The 16,851-nt window shown below is 40.3% G+C and overlaps 5 protein-coding genes and 1 pseudogene across 11 annotated transcripts in view; 3 read left to right on the top strand and 3 right to left on the bottom strand.

Annotated features, from left to right (window-relative positions):
- Window positions 1–5,061, top strand: part of LOC143714374 (uncharacterized) — a 31,302-nt pseudogene extending 26,241 nt beyond the window's left edge.
- LOC143714418 (uncharacterized) overlaps window positions 1–16,851 on the bottom strand; it is a 703,153-nt gene that overhangs the window by 281,639 nt on the left and 404,663 nt on the right. The gene's annotated exons all lie outside the window — the stretch shown is intronic.
- LOC143714414 (uncharacterized) overlaps window positions 1–16,851 on the top strand; it is a 1,189,624-nt gene that overhangs the window by 832,717 nt on the left and 340,056 nt on the right. The window lies entirely within an intron of this gene.
- LOC143714417 (uncharacterized) overlaps window positions 1–16,851 on the bottom strand; it is a 438,587-nt gene that overhangs the window by 281,692 nt on the left and 140,044 nt on the right. The gene's annotated exons all lie outside the window — the stretch shown is intronic.
- The window catches only part of LOC143714434 (uncharacterized), a 429,922-nt gene that overhangs the window by 306,640 nt on the left and 106,431 nt on the right, over window positions 1–16,851 (bottom strand). The window lies entirely within an intron of this gene.
- Window positions 1–16,851, top strand: part of LOC143714442 (uncharacterized) — a 340,300-nt gene that overhangs the window by 303,160 nt on the left and 20,289 nt on the right. The gene's annotated exons all lie outside the window — the stretch shown is intronic.

Raw genomic sequence — 16,851 nt, 5'->3', positions numbered from 1 at the left:
ATTATCCATTTTAAAAAATGAAGTTTAAACACAATGCAAAGCGGCCTGGTTGAATCATCGTGGGCACGATTTGTTAAACCGAGGGAACAGTTTAAGAATTCGTGAGTACAGTTTATAAACTGAGGGGACGGATTGCACAACCGTCGCCACGGATTGTTTTTTTCCCCCACAGGAGACTTTCTGGGCTCCGTACTACGGGAATATAAAACCCAGTTGAATATAAAAAAGTGCAGTTCAAATTTTACTCCCGCTCGTCATCGGTAGCTATCACAGTTGCTAGGCGACAAGAACAATCATCCGTAATTTTTTTAAATAAAAGTGCTGTCGTCATCGGCGCGCAATGACTTATGGGGTAGGATCGGGAAGGATAGGCCGCTAAGGATCCATTTATGTATCCTTCCTTTCACGGGGAAACGAAAGGTGCATTTGGCGTCGCTTTTGAATCAGGGTAGCCTTCGTTGCGCCGCGATGACGCAACCGGCCTTTGAATACAGCCTTCGAAGGATGCGAAATTGAATTGGGACAGCCTTCATCGCGCCGCAGTGACGCAATCGGCCTTTAAATGCGGCCTTTGAAGATGCAGCCTTTGAATTGGGACAGCCTTCGTCGCGCCGCTGTGACGCAATCGGCCTTCAAATACGGCCTTCGGAGGATGCGGCCTTCACATTGAGACACAGCATCTTAGAATCGCCTCTGACCGCTTCAGAGTGGCTGTCTATCGGCATGCACAAACATGTCCTTAAAACAACCCTTAACGTTCGTTTTCAAAACTGTGCATCTCACCGAGTGGTTAGTGGTGTTCGTTGATAATTAAAAACAAATATGATGTCACATTCTGCGCAAGTTTTTTTTTACAAACGTACATTTAACAAAAAATTATAATTCAAAATTTAAAAATAAGCAATCCACTCCACTTCAATGCTAAATGCTTGTGTTATTTCTCACAGGGTTATTCACTTGAGCTTGTGTTTCTGGTGTCCCACTTTCACATGTGTATGAATGGAAGTCAGTGCAAGGAAAAGTCTAGTGTGAACGGCCATTAATAATTAAAACATTTTAAATAAATATCAATCTCAAAGTTGGTGTTGAAAACATGGTAGTATTGTATATTTTAATGTTAATATCATGTTAGATAATTGTATTATTGATCAAATATATTTAATAGTTCTTGCTAAACAAACATGGGATTCGTGCCTATAATGTTTTAAAAATAATAATTGGAAGATAAATGAGTTTTTCAAATTAAATGTAATATTTTTTATCTGTCATGTCAGACCTGAAGGAGGAGAGTGAAGAACTGAGTGAAGTGAAGGAGGAGAGAGAAGAACTGAGTGAAGTGAAGGAGGAGAGAGAAGAACTGAGTGAAGTGAAGGAGGAGAGTGAAGAACTGATTGAAGTGAAGGAGGAGAGAGAAGAACTGAGTGAAGTGAAGGAGGAGAGAGAAGAACTGAGTGAAGTGAAGGAGGAGAGAGAAGAACTGAGTGAAGTGGAGGAGGAGAGAGAAGAACTGAGAGAAGTGAAGGAGGAGAGAGAAGAACTGAGTGAAGTGAAGGAGGAGAGAGAAGAACTGAGTGAAGTGAAGGAGGAGAGAGAAGAACTGAGTGAAGTGAAGGAGGAGAGAGAAGAACTGAGTGAAGTGAAGGAGAGAGAAGAACTGAGTGAAGTGAAGGAGGAGAGAGAAGAACTGAGTGAAGTGAAGGAGGAGAGTGAAGAACTGAATGAAGTGAAGGAGGAGAGAGAAGAACTGAGTGAAGTGAAGGAGGAGAGAGAAGAACTGAGTGAAGTGAAGGAGGAGAGTGAAGAACTGAGTAAAGTGAAGGAGGAGAGTGAAGAACTGAATGAAGTGAAGGAGGAGAGAGAAGAACTGAGTGAAGTGAAGGAGGAGAGAGAAGAACTGAGTGAAGTGAAGGAGGAGAGTGAAGAACTGAGTGAAGTGAAGGAGGAGAGAGAAGAACTGAGTGAAGTGAAGGAGGAGAGTGAAGAACTGAGTGAAGTGAAGGAGGAGAGAGAAGAACTGAGTGAAGTGAAGGAGGAGAGAGAAGAACAGAGAGAAGTGAAGGAGGAGAGAGAAGAACTGAGAGAAGTGAAGGAGGAGAGAGAAGAACTGAGTGAAGTGAAGGAGGAGAGTGAAGAACTGAGTGAAGTGAAGGAGGAGAGAGAAGAACTGAGTGAAGTGAAGGAGGAGAGAGAAGAACTGAGAGAAGTGAAGGAGGAGAGAAGAACTGAGTGTAGTGAAGGAGGAGAGTGAAGAACTGAGTGAAGTGGAGGAGGAGAGAAAAGAACTGAGAGAAGTGAAGGAGGAGAGAAGAACTGAGTGAAGTGAAGGAGGAGAGAGAAGAACTGAGTGAAGTGGAGGAGGAGAGAGAAGAACTGAGAGAAGTGAAGGAGGAGAGAGAAGAACTGAGTGAAGTGAAGGAGGAGAGAGAAGAACTGAGTGAAGTGAAGGAGGAGAGTGAAGAACTGAGTGAAGTGAAGGAGGAGAGTGAAGAACTGAGTGAAGTGAAGGAGGAGAGAGAAGAACTGAGTGAAGTGAAGGAGGAGAGAGAAGAACAGAGAGAAGTGAAGGAGGAGAGAGAAGAACTGAGAGAAGTGAAGGAGGAGAGAGAAGAACTGAGTGAAGTGAAGGAGGAGAGTGAAGAACTGAGTGAAGTGAAGGAGGAGAGAGAAGAACTGAGTGAAGTGAAGGAGGAGAGAGAAGAACTGAGTGAAGTGAAGGAGGAGAGAGAAGAACTGAGAGAAGTGAAGGAGGAGAGTGAAGAACTGAGTGAAGTGAAGGAGGAGAGAGAAGAACTGAGTGAAGTGAAGGAGGAGAGTGAAGAACTGAGTGAAGTGAAGGAGGAGAGTGAAGAACTGAGTGAAGTGAAGGAGGAGAGAGAAGAACTGAGTGAAGTGAAGGAGGAGAGAGAAGAACAGAGAGAAGTGAAGGAGGAGAGAGAAGAACTGAGAGAAGTGAAGGAGGAGAGAGAAGAACTGAGTGAAGTGAAGGAGGAGAGTGAAGAACTGAGTGAAGTGAAGGAGGAGAGAGAAGAACTGAGTGAAGTGAAGGAGGAGAGAGAAGAACTGAGAGAAGTGAAGGAGGAGAGAGAAGAACTGAGAGAAGTGAAGGAGGAGAGAGAAGAACTGAGTGAAGTGAAGGAGGAGAGAAGAACTGAGTGAAGTGAAGGAGGAGAGTGAAGAACTGAGTGAAGTGGAGGAGGAGAGAGAAGAACTGAGAGAAGTGAAGGAGGAGAGAGAAGAACTGAGAGAAGTGAAGGAGGAGAGAGAAGAACTGAGTGAAGTGAAGGAGGAGAGAGAAGAACTGAGTGAAGTGAAGGAGGAGAGTGAAGAACTGAGTGAAGTGAAGGAGGAGAGAGAAGAACTGAGTGAAGTGAAGGAGGAGAGAAGAACTGAGTGAAGTGAAGGAGGAGAGTGAAGAACTGAGTGAAGTGGAGGAGGAGAGAGAAGAACTGAGAGAAGTGAAGGAGGAGAGAGAAGAACTGAGAGAAGTGAAGGAGGAGAGAGAAGAACTGAGTGAAGTGAAGGAGGAGAGAGAAGAACTGAGTGAAGTGAAGGAGGAGAGAGAAGAACTGAGTGAAGTGAACGAGGAGAGAGAAGAACTGAGTGAAGTGAAGGAGGAGAGTGAAGAACTGAGTGAAGTGAAGGAGGAGAGTGAAGAACTGAATGAAGTGAAGGAGGAGAGAGAAGAACTGAGTGAAGTGAAGGAGGAGAGTGAAGAACTGAGTGAAGTGAAGGAGGAGAGAGAAGAACTGAGTGAAGTGAAGGAGGAGAGTGAAGAACTGAGTGAAGTGAAGGAGGAGAGAGAAGAACTGAGTGAAGTGAAGGAGGAGAGTGAAGAACTGAATGAAGTGAAGGAGGAGAGTGAAGAACTGAGTGAAGTGAAGGAGGAGAGAGAAGAACTGAGTGAAGTGAAGGAGGAGTGAAGAACTGAGTGAAGTGAAGGAGGAGAGAGAAGAACTGAGTGAAGTGAAGGAGGAGAGTGAAGAACTGAATGAAGTGAAGGAGGAGAGTGAAGAACTGAGTGAAGTGAAGGAGGAGAGTGAAGAACTGAATGAAGTGAAGGAGGAGAGAGAAGAACAGAGAGAAGTGAAGGAGGAGAGTGAAGAACTGAATGAAGTGAAGGAGGAGAGTGAAGAACTGAGTGAAGTGAAGGAGGAGAGAGAAGAACTGAGTGAAGTGAAGGAGGAGTGAAGAACTGAGTGAAGTGAAGGAGGAGAGAGAAGAACTGAGTGAAGTGAAGGAGGAGAGTGAAGAACTGAATGAAGTGAAGGAGGAGAGTGAAGAACTGAGTGAAGTGGAGGAGGAGAGTGAAGAACTGAGTGAAGTGAAGGAGGAGAGAGAAGAACTGAGTGAAGTGAAGGAGGAGAGAGAAGAACTGAGTGAAGTGAAGGAGGAACATCATGTCCAACCTGGAGAAAAACATTTGAGTCGTTCAAAGACTAAACAGACATTTTTAAAGAAAAGACGAGCCAAGAAATCTTTCACCTGCACTCAGTGTGGAAACAGTTTCTTGAGATTCACATGAGGATCCACACTGGAGAAAAGCCGTTCTCATGTGATCAATGTGGGAAGAGTTCCAGTCGATATTCATCCCTTAATGTTCACATGAGGATCCACACCGGAGAGAAGCCGTACACATGTGATCAATGTTGAAAAACATTTCTTATTGCATCAAACCTGAAGACACACCTGACAGTTCATACGAAGGAGAAGCCGCATTCATGTTCTGTGTGTGGAAAGAGTTTTTCATGACGGCAACATTTACATAGACATGAGAAAACTCACACTGGTGTGAGAGAGTACATGTGCTTTGAGTGTGAGAAGACTTTTATTACAGCAGACTGTTTAAAACTGCACCAGAGAATTCACACTGGAGAAAAACCTTACAAGTGTTCACACTGTGACAAGAGATTCAGTCACTCAGCATATCTGAAAACACATGAGAGGATCCACACTGGAGAGAAGCCGCACACGTGTGATCAGTGCGAAACGAGTTTCTCTATTAAAACTCACCTGAAGCGACACCTGAAGTGTAGTGTAGAACATAGTGTAGAAACCCCTTAAACACAGTATGAGATCACGGTAAGTAGTTTATTTTCATGTGCTGAACAACAAAGTGTCTTCTGTGTAAGTTAGACACACATCACCTTATAGCCATATCTCTCCTCTCCACCTATAGCCGTGTGTGGTGAGCACAGGACACTTTGTTGATTGATTAATAACTATCTATTTCTATCTATCTATCTATCCATCTATTTTATCAAATTAATATCTATCTATTAAGTCGTGTTAAACCAACAGGAATATAGATAGAAAATAGATATTTTGAATATGTGCTTCTGCAAGCCTATGTTAATGAAGGACTAGGATAAGTCCAAAGTTTGACCTTATAAGGGAATTAGCTGTAGTAGAATAACAGCCCATAGTTAGAAGACGGTCCAGACCAGGGTTATGTTTATGTTATTTTTGCCTTTAGAATTTTGGTCTTTTTATTATTCTAAAACTTTTTAAACAAGTCTAAAGGCCTGTTCACACCGGGACGAATTTCGTGCGCGATATTCGCCGAAGTTTAACGCCTCGTGATTAAACAAAGGGCGCCAATGTAAGTGTGCACACCGACGCGGAAAACGGTAATTTTTTTTAAAAAACGCCTCGGGTACGTTTTTTTGGTTTGACGCGCCGCGTCAAAAACTATCCGACCAATGAGATTGGCGTTTTTGCTCACGTGTCTGGAGCTTCTGAAGTTACAGTAAAACACAACTTGGGGGCGCTCAAACACAAAACGGTCTTGCCGAGCACACAGACCTAACGGCGAAGAAGATATACACCAAGTAGCGTCTACACACTGCCGGGAAGAAGACGAGGAAGATGCAAGCCAAGATAAATGTAGAGCTGCTGGTCTCGTTGGTGTCGGAACATAAGGAACTGTATGACAAACGCGACAGTGACTACAAAAATATTGATAAAAGAGAACTGTTATGGAGTGGTATTGCAGAGCAAATGGGCATTGATGGTGAGTTTCATTTCACTTAATTGTCTTATATGTACATAGGCTTTCATGTATTTCATGTACATAAGCGCCATCTAATGTCAGGGACTGAATTTGCATGTTCACTCGGCTCATCGTCAGCGAAAATCGCTTGGGTGTGAACTCAAAAAACGCGTTGAAAAACGCTGGCGAATAACATGCGCCAATATTCGTCCCGGTTTGTACGGCCCTTAAGAGTATTTTTTTCCTATCAATATCTCGTGATTTTTTGTAATGAAATATTAATATTGGCAAATGCCCAGTGCATTCGAATTCAAGATTGAACTGGTTAGAGGCACTGCCGAGGACCCTGAACCGACATCCTTAATCTAACAGGTAAGGGCAATATTTGATTCCAGCAGATTATGGGTATGTTTGAGAATGATTTATTTGTTACAGCAGGATAAAAATACAACACAGTCCATAAAAGTGCATCTATCCATGATAAAAGTGCTCCACACGTCTCCAGGGAGTTAATAAAGATCTTCTGAAGTGAAGCGATACGTAAGAAAAATATCCATATTTGAAACTTTATAAAGTAGAATAACTAGCTTCTGGCCAAACAGACATATGGATCTATTCAATTCAATTCAATTCAAATTTATTTGTATAGCGCTTTTCACAATACACATTGTCTCAAAGCAGCTTTACAGAAATTGCATTTCGGAAATGTACATAGAAAAATACAGTTAGTTAATCAAGTATTAATTTATGGCATAACATATCGCCGGCTTTGAGTCGTCTCTTCACAGGCGTTGGGGCATCTGAAGTCTCCGTGAGAGGCTGGATACAAACTGGAGCTGACGAACGCTATTTACCTCGGGACTAGCGTCCCGAGATAACAGCAGAAAGGCAGATGGGAAATAATTAGCATAGCTGATGTTCATAATGTTAATGCATTCGAACTGATTCAGCAGTAGTATCAAAGGTTAAGCATTAAGTGAATGCTTGGTTAAAGAGATGCGTCTTTAATCTAGTTTTAAACTGGGACAGCGAGTCTGAGGCTCGTACAATATCAGGAAGGCTATTCCAGAGTTTAGGAGCTAAATGCGAGAACGCCCTCCCTCCTTTAGTGGACTTAGATATCCTAGGAATGACCAGAAGCCTCGAATTTAGTGATCTTAAAGAGCGCGATGGATTGTATGGCGATAGAAGGTCTGTTAAATACACAGGAGCTAAACCATTTAGGGCTTTATAGGTCAGTAGGAATACTTTGTAATTGATACGTAACTTAATAGGTAACCAGTGTAGAGATGATAAAATAGGTGTTATATGATCATATTTTCTTGATCTAGTAAGAACTCTAGCAGCTGCATTTTGCACTAACTGTGATCTGACTTAAGTCTAAGCGCAACTTATGCAAGTAATGTGACTTACTGCTGATATTTGTGCTACGCCATTTCTGACATCACAAGATGCGTAAGTTGCGCTTTAGGCGCAAGTAGACTGATTATGGTCGGAAGGTAGAGTTTTACTTTGTTTACACAAACTCATCGCTTTGCTTCTGAAGGCCTTTATTAACCCTCCAGAGCCGTGGAGCACTTTTATGATGGATAGATGCACTCAACGTGACAGAACCTTCCCCTCCGCAAGGTTTAACGCTCTAAGCGCATGGTCTTAAGCGCAGGGCGCAAGTGCACTTAGGGCGTGTCTGAATCCACTTTTGCTAGTTTACCAACGGGAAAAATTATCGGCGTGCCCCGTGCATGGTCTAAAAGGGTTGTCCCTATTCTCTTAATGAGTAAGAGGTGTGTTTTAGGTGTAACGTGCAGTAAAATAACCAGAGTCTCATCTCCCATTCCCTTTAAAAGCCAGTTACGCTCGCGCCATGGCGGATTCGCTATTTACATGGCGGAATTAGCAAGAGGAAAAACTGAACGCTAATCTGATCTGCTCGTGCACGAGGTTAAAGCACAAGCAGACCATCTACGGGACAAGCCAGATTCCACCATATCTTTATGTACACAATATTAATCTTTTACATTTTAATCCTTTTATTTTTTAAATTTGGCATGTGTGTGTGCTGCTGGGCATCCATGTGTGTTACAAGGAGTGTGTGTGTGTGTGTGTGTAATAAGCAGAGTCTATGCGTGTTGTGGACCTATAGGCGCACATTACTAACGCGCTCTTTAAATAACAAATAAAATACACCGCTATTGACTTTAGCCCAGATTTCACTTGGTCAATGGCTCAGTCTATTTCAGTTCCTCAAAATAGCAACGCGCCAACAATGCGCCTGAACACACCTAGTTTTCAGACCAGCAGCCCATGGGCTAACAAATAGGCACAAATGCATTTGCTATTTAAACAATGTGGCGCAGGATGTGAAAATGATAACTGCATTGGGCTGAAACTAGCAAAAAAACACTTGCGTCGTTCCTGGTGCTGCCTTGCATGGGGTGTATGATAGAGCCCAATGGCTTGAAGACATCACTGGAACTTGCAAACGTCACTGTTCATGAGTTTACCATATGGACATATTTGAACAGGCAGGGTGTCCATTGACGAACCCGCTGCTCTCCCAAAAAAAACATTGCTGTGTGTCTAAAGTTTGGCAAAGAGCACCTTGGCAAACTGCATTGCTACTGGGAAAATGTTTTATGGACTGATGAAAGTACAGTTGAATTGTTCGGGAAGAATACAAAAAGGGCACAGCTTGCCAACATCAAAAAATCATCCCAACAGTGATGTATGGTGGAGGGAACATCATGATTTGGTCTTGCTTCTCTGCCTCAGGGCCTGGACCACTTGCCATCATTGAGTGGAAAATGAATTCCAAAGTTTATCAAAATATCCTACAGGATAATGTCAAGGTGGCTGTCCATCAGCTGAAGCTTTGTAGAAGTTTGGTGATGCAGCAGGACAATGACCCTAAACATCGAAGGAAATCCACTACAGACTGGCTTCAGAAACAGAAAATGCAGAAAATTTTGTGAAGAGGAATGGTCAAAGATTCCTCGTGAACATTGTGTCTGATCCAGAGCTACCAGAGGCGCTTGCTTGAAGTCATTGCTGTCAAATGAGGTTCAAACAGCCATTAACTCCAAGGGTTCACTTACGTTTTCCTCAAGCACTGTGATTGTTTAATTGGTCTGTTCAATAAAGGTGAGTTTGTTGGGATTTAACGGAATACAGAAATTGAGTGTATCAATGACACTGTAGAAGCAAAAACAACAAAATAAATAAAATAAGGTATAAATCAAGTTTAAATTGAACTTTTAACCAAATAAAATAACCAAAATGAATTTGAATTGTATATGACTCAAATATTCAGTTCTAGGTTTGATTCCCCTTTCTTTTTTTATATAGCCTAATGACCTATGTCAATATTATTTCAATTTTAACACTTTAGAGTTCAACTTATACAAAACTCAAATCCGTATACTCAAGGTAAACAAATGTAAAACAATAAACCCAAAATATCAGTAACTCTTAGAATGCAATAAAAAGTTAAAATAATAACGAACAGTTTTTACTTCCCTTAGTTCCTTATAAATAAAGATTCAGTACTCAAAAGTAGTAAATACTCCAAACCTTCAAGAACCAAATAAAATATTTAGTTGAGAGCGATGCAATGCACAGATGTCCACGAAGACAAAAAACAAGCGTCTCTGATCGTCTTACGGTTGGCTCGCCATCCTCAACAGTGTCCATTTGAAGTGTTCATACTAGTGCAGTCCACGAATAGAAGGATCCAGAATCAAGAGATAACAAAACTGGCCTGCGCACACACACACATACACAGAACGATATTCTCAATCAATACACACTTTACATACATTTTGCTTAACTTACATACATCTTTGCAGCTCTGTACATTTTCTCCCTCAAAACACATCAATACCCCATTGAATCACCACATTTCCACATGTATACTAAAATAGACATGGACAATAGATTCCCTTGTGTATTAATTCAATTTCTTATTTTCTATCTGGGTTTCACCAAATGACGCAACGATGGCCTACTCCATTGGATTTTAGCACGACGAGGGTCACATGGATCAACAGGATAAAAGGTATGACCTTTCCGAAAACTACTCAACTTTGTTTCTAAACAAAATACCTACAAAACATACAGGGTTTAGTCCTCGAAAATATATCTCTCAATAAAATCCCTAATAACAAGATTTTGCACAACTTCTTGCTCAAGCTTCTCTGCTTGTGTTTTCTCTTCTATTGAACGGCTTTTCCAGAGGACGGAGTCCGCTTGACGTAATTACACGCAATTGGCTGCTCACCTGCGCAGCACAGATCAAGAGCTCAAAGATGGAACAAAGTTTCTGCGATTATTTATGTTGCCTTATATTGTAAATAAACAACATCTAACATGAAATATTTTGTATTTCATCTTTTAATTCCTTTACATTCCTTGGTTATTTAGTCTACTGGATTCATAAAACTGCCTCAGACTACAAATGGTTTTGAGGCTGGGTTACATACAGGTGCTGGTCAAATAATTAGAATATCATCAAAAAGTTGATTTATTTCTGTAATTCCATTCAAAAAGTGAAACTTGGATATTATATTCATTCATTACACACATACTGATATATTTAAAATTTAATTGTGATTTCATTTAATTGTGATGATTAAAACTGACAACTAATGAAAATCCTAAATTCAGTATCTCCGAAAATTAGAATATTACTTAAGCCCAATACAAAAAAAGAATTTTTAGAAATGTTGGCCAACTGAAAAGTATGAACATGAAATAGATGAGCATGTACAGCACTCAATACTTAGTTGGGGCTCATTTTTCCTGAATTATTGGAGCAATGCGGCGTGGCATGGAGTCGTTCAGTCTGTGGCACTGCTCAGGTGTTATGAGAGCCCAGGTTGCTCTGATAGTGGCCTTCAGCTCTTCTGCATTGTTGGGTCTGGCGTATCGCATCTTCCTCTTCACAATACCCCATAGATTTTGTATAGGGTTAAGGTCAGGCGAGTTTGCTGGCCAATTAAGAACAGGGATACCATGGTCCTTAAACCAGATACTGGTAGCTTTGGCACTGTGTGCAGGTGCCAAGTCCTGTTGGAAAATGAAATCTGCATCTCCATAAAGTTGGTCAGCAACAGGAAGCATGAAGTGCTCTAAAACTTCCTGATAGAAGGCTGAGTTGACCTTGGACCTCAGAAAACACAGTGGACCAACACCAGCAGATGACATGGCACCCCAAACCATCACTGACTGTGGAAACTTTACACTGGACTTCAAGCAACGTGGATTCTGTGCCTCTCCTCTCTTCCTCCAGACTCTGGGACCTTGATTTCCTAAGGAAATGCAAAATTTACTTTCATCAGAGAACATAACTTTGGACCACTCAGCAGCAGTCCAGTCCTTTTTGTCTTTAGCTCAGGTGAGACGCTTCTGACGCTGTGTCTTGTTCAAGAGTGGCTTGACACAAGGAATGCGACAGCTGAAACCCATGTCTTGCATACGTCTGTGTGTGGTGGCTCTTGAAGCACAGCTGCAGTCTCCTCTTTGTAAATCTCCCCCACATTTTTGAATGGGTTTTGTTTCACAATCCTCTCCAGGGTGCGGTTATCCCTATTGCTTGAACACTTTTTTCCTACCACATCTTTTCCTTCCCTTCGCCTCTCTATTAATGTGCCTGGACACACAGATCTGTGAACAGCCAGCCTCTTTAGCAATGACCTTTTGTGTCTTGCCCTCCTTGTGCAAGATGTCAATGGTCGTCTTTTGGACAGCTGTCAAGTCAGCAGTCTTCCCCATGATTGTGTAGCCTACAGAACTAGACTGAGACACCATTTAAAGGCCTTTGCAGGTGTTTTGAGTTAATTAGCTGATTACAGTGTGGCACCAGGTGTCTTCAATATTGAACCTTTTCACAATATTCTAATTTTCTGAGATACTGATTTTGGGGTTTCCATTAGTTGTCAGTTATAATCATCAAAATTAAAAGCAATGAACACTTGAAATATATCAGTCTATGTGTAATGAATGAATATAATAACTAAATTTCACTTTTTTAATGGAATTACTGAAATAAATCAACTTTTAGATGATATTCTAATTATATGACCAGCACCTGTATATATATATAAATATATACAGGAAGGAGATCCAGATGAGATTGATGTGTTTTCTGAAAGGAAAGACCAGATCAGACTGGTTCTGCTGGGAAAAACTGGATGTGCGAAAAGTGCCACTGGAAACACCATCATCGGCAGAAACATGTTCAAATCCACAGCCGGTTCAATCTTTCAGACAAAACAGAGTAATTCAGAAACTACAGTGAGGTTTGGTGGAGAGATCTCAGTGATCGACACACCTGGACTTTATGATACTGAACTCAGTAGAGAGCAGATTAAAACTGAAATAGTGAAATGTGTAACATACGCTTCTCCTGGACCACATGCTTTTCTTATCATCATTAGAGAGGGTCGATTCACTGAGGAGAAAAACACAGTGCAACATCTCAAAGAAGTGTTTGGAGAACACATACTTAAATACACCATGATCCTCTTTACTTACAAAGATCAATTAGAGAACCAAAAGAAAACCATTTAGCAGTATCTAGAGGAAGGTGATCCAGATCTCAAAAAACTCGTTGACAGTTGTGGAAATCGATTCTTCTGTCTGGACAACGAGACTGCCAGTTTCCCACAGATCAAAAATCTGACCTGTAAAATAGAGAAGATTGTGACAGAAAATGAAGGGGCACACTTTACAAGTGACATTTTTGATGAAACTGAGAAATGCATTCAGATGATTCAGAAACAGAAACTAGATGAGAAACTGAAGCAGCACAAACGGCTCTCTAAAACAGAATGGAAGAAACTATTCTGGGATTTAGTTGACCAGTCACGACGAGAAGCTGAGCAATGTTTTTATGATATAAATCTGCGGCTCTTGGAGAAGACCCTGACCAGCGAGGAGAGAGCGAGAGCCACAAAGGAATCTGAGCACAACCGGTCAGTTTAGGGCAGTTATACTTGCATTCACAGATTGAATGTGTGTGATTCAGTGAAAAACCACAATGATCAGACACTCAGTATGCTAGGGCATGAATAAATCTCAAGTGGTTCAGTGGAGGCTACTTGACCATTTTTAATTTTCTTGTTTTTTTTTTCACTTGGTTTAACCATAGAAACCATCTCTGTGTCATAGTTTTTTTTCACCTAGATTTTTATAGCACTTTATACACAGCATGTGCACAATAAGTAAAAAATAACCTGAATCACGTTCCCTCTCAAGGGGAATCACAATGTTTTATTAGCTTATGTCTTGCATACACTTGTTGTACACTTGTCGGTGAGGAGTCCATTACAATAATCCACCATGCTGGTGATGAAAGCATGAACAAGTTTCTCTATGTTTTGACTGGAAACAAAGCATCTGTTTATTGCAATATTTTTGAGATGATAATATGCTGATTTAGTTATTACTTTGACATAACTACTGAAACTTCTGACTCCAGAATCACACCAAGATTTATTTATCAAATTTTGACCTGTATGAGAAGTAATTCAGCACTCTATTTCGTTAGAATAAAATACAATAATGTGAATATCAAATGCAACTAATGTATTTTTAGTGACTATTATTATCATCAATATTTGTTTTCTCTCATTTGGGTTTGATCCATCCGAGGTTTTACAGCATTATACTTGAGAGAGTGTCCGTGCTGTTTAATTTTGAAGTTAAACTTTAACCAAAGGTGCGGTCTGAGCTAATTTACAACATAACCAAAATTGATCAGAAACTCCACCCTCATACAACACTGATCTGGAAGTCAAACCCAATCTTGTGTCTTGACTAAAGCAAAACTGTTTCTCTGATCAGTGGAGATTGTGTGGGTGAAATATAATTAGGCAAAAGCTCTATTAACAAATTTAAAAACATGGAAAGCTCAATAAGTAAACATATCAGGCTAGTTCATGACTTTCAGAACTAAAATTATTCCTAATTCAAGCAGAAAATAAGAAAATGAACAATAGCAATGAGATGCTGATAAAATGAGTAGAGTTTAATCAATCATTACATGAAGCAAATACAAACATTAAGTAAAACTGAAGGAGACAGACCTTTCTCTTTACTGACTTACAAGAGCCAAAGCATCTCAAGAGAAGAAGTGTCAAGTTTCAAAAGTGTCAAGTTTCAAAAATACATGGAAGTATATCTTGCATTTGTATGGAAGAGTAGAAGTGGAAGATAAACTAGATGTTCTAATGAAAAACAATGAAGAACGAGTTAAAAATTAATATCAGATTCACATCTCTCTTAAAAGTGTTATGGCCTTCTTCTCCAGTGTGAATTTTCTGGTGGTGTCAGTTCATCTTCTGTAGGAAAGGACTTCCTGCACTGAAACACACACCGTCGTGTCTTTCTGCTGTAATATTACAAATGAATGTGAATCTTCCGATGTTTCTTCAGGACTGAAGCTCACTGAAACTGTTTACCGCACTGATGACAGTTAAATGCTCTTTCTTCAGAATGAGAAGCTTATGTGATTTCAGAGTGAAAGCCTGAGCCGCTTCTTCCCAGTGTGAACACTTGTAAGGTTTTTCTCCAGTGTGGATCCTCTCATGTTTTTTCAGAGATGATGATTGACTGAAACTCTTGTCGCAGTGTGAACACTTGTAAGGTTTTTCACTGGATCATCTGGACTGGAGCCGATCACAGACATCTCTGAAAGAGACAGAAAATATGGAGTATGAATATATAAAATAAGGCAGACTCGACTGTATTGTAATTCCCCGGGTTAAGAGAAAAACGACAGCAGAAATTAACTCAAATGCCACTGAATATCATCAGTACATTATATAATTATCAGCTCAGCAGGGCGGCTGGCCAATAGAGGGCGCTAGGGCTCAAATCTAGTCAGCTATGGACGATTCTTTTAGCGCTACCCTACCTAGCATCAGACAGCTGGCAGTAATGCAACTTTTTGGATGCCAGCTGCCTTAAAACACCAAGGAAGAAGAAGAAGAAGAAGTGTCAGACAGCAGGCTAGCGATAAAGGGAAGCAGTGCGCAATACTCTCGGAGCTGGTACACGAGAAAGGCCTGGCTAGCTGGATGCGCTCATGCTAATGCCTTATTGTGCTTTCCATTCTTACTTTTTAAAACAACATGGACAGATACTGGAGTGAGGGATATGAAGCATCTGTCTAAGAAAGTAAACAGTTTGAGTTCAATTTCAAATGCAAATGGAAAATTTGTGCAATGTTTGTTTTTGTGTAAGAATGCCTCAAACTTTTAATACTGGCATTAAATAATTACTTACTTTTTCACAGAGCACTGGTATCCTGCAGTTTGTGTTTGGGTGGTTATTAATAATATTAATAATAATGATTTGTATTTATGTAGCCTTTCCAACACCCAATGTCGCTTTATAAAGATAGATTAAGGCAGTGGTTCTCAAACTGGGGTATGTGAGGTGACAGAAGAGGATACACCAACAAAATGCTGATTTTTGTATTTCTAGCCGGTGTAAGTAACTGTCTGGGTTAGACAGGTCAATTTAGCTCAAAAGGAATTATTAGTTAATGTATAGGGAATCTTAAAATAATCACTTTCGGTCGAGCAAATGATTCGTCCAGCGTTCATTTGAACGGGCCGTAACTATCAGCTCTAAAATGGATATAAATACCCAAACTATAGTCAAACACTATATATAAGTAAGGTAACTTAGATCAGCAGTTTAAGACATTAAATCTGTAAGCACATAACACAAGAACAATTATCAAATACAAAGAAGACTTTATTGATTATTCTAACACATAAAACTAATATCTAACACAATCAGACGCACACACACACACATTCATACGAGTTGCAGAAAGAAAGAGAGTGAGGAAAGAATGAGTTTTAAGAGTAAGATGATGAAATCCCAAGTTTCTATATGCACTTATAAGACATGACCTGAACGAACCATCAATCATTAATTTAACCCTTCTATCGTTTCTTAGGCGGGGTTATTAACTGTTATATTAAAGCACCAGTTCAGTTAAGAGTCTGGAGGCTACTTGCTTGTCTTTGCATTCCTGACTGGATAGATGTCTTGGGCGGCCAATCACGTGGTGCATGGCAGGGATGAAACTCTTTGGAGTTGAAAGCGGGCTTTGCAGTCGAATCGTTTAAACGAAACTTTGCAGCAAAACTTAACTTAAAATCGAGAATCTCAACGGAAAATAAAATAAAGCTAAAAAACAGAAAGAAAAGTGAGACGATAGTTGTTAGATGGCTTGAATGAAGCTGTTTAACCCATTCATGGCTTCTCTATGACTTCTGTAAATCTGCTCTAGCGAACAAATTCACAAACCAAACCTCAATTCAACTGTACCAACCGAACTCTTCTATGGCTTTGTTCGGGTCCTATGATTTTAAACTCGGCTGTTTGTCCAGCCTCTTAGATGAGTTCTGACCAATTAGGCACTGTCTTTATTTGAGAGGAGGCATTTTCTTCACCTCTCATCATAAATCATGCGTTATTTGTGATCTCTTTGCTCTCCGGCTCTAGCAGAGTACAAAAGGGTATAGTTTAGACATGATTCCTATTATAAGAACATGCAATATTTTACACAGATTTCAATCAAGCCATCTTCTGAATTAAGAACATATGATTGTACTGATAGGAAACAAGTCACACTTTCAAACATCTAATAGTTATAACAATTACATGACTTGTATGCGATCTAAGCATAATAGACATGCAGAGGTTGTAGATACAATATAGGATTATGTAGTTGAACAATATTTGATTGGATGATTTTATGTATTTTATGTGTAAAGTCTTTTAGTCTTGTGTAAAAGGTTTTAAGAGATTTCAACCATGGGGTCATTCAGAGGAGGAGGTTTGTT

Source organism: Siphateles boraxobius, unplaced genomic scaffold (genome assembly GCF_051911475.1).
Source record: "Siphateles boraxobius isolate OS27281-9 unplaced genomic scaffold, OSU_SipBor_1 54, whole genome shotgun sequence".
NCBI lineage: Eukaryota > Metazoa > Chordata > Actinopteri > Cypriniformes > Leuciscidae > Siphateles > Siphateles boraxobius.
The sequence above is the reverse complement of the archived record's forward strand: the minus strand, read 5'-3'. Positions and strand labels throughout refer to the sequence as shown.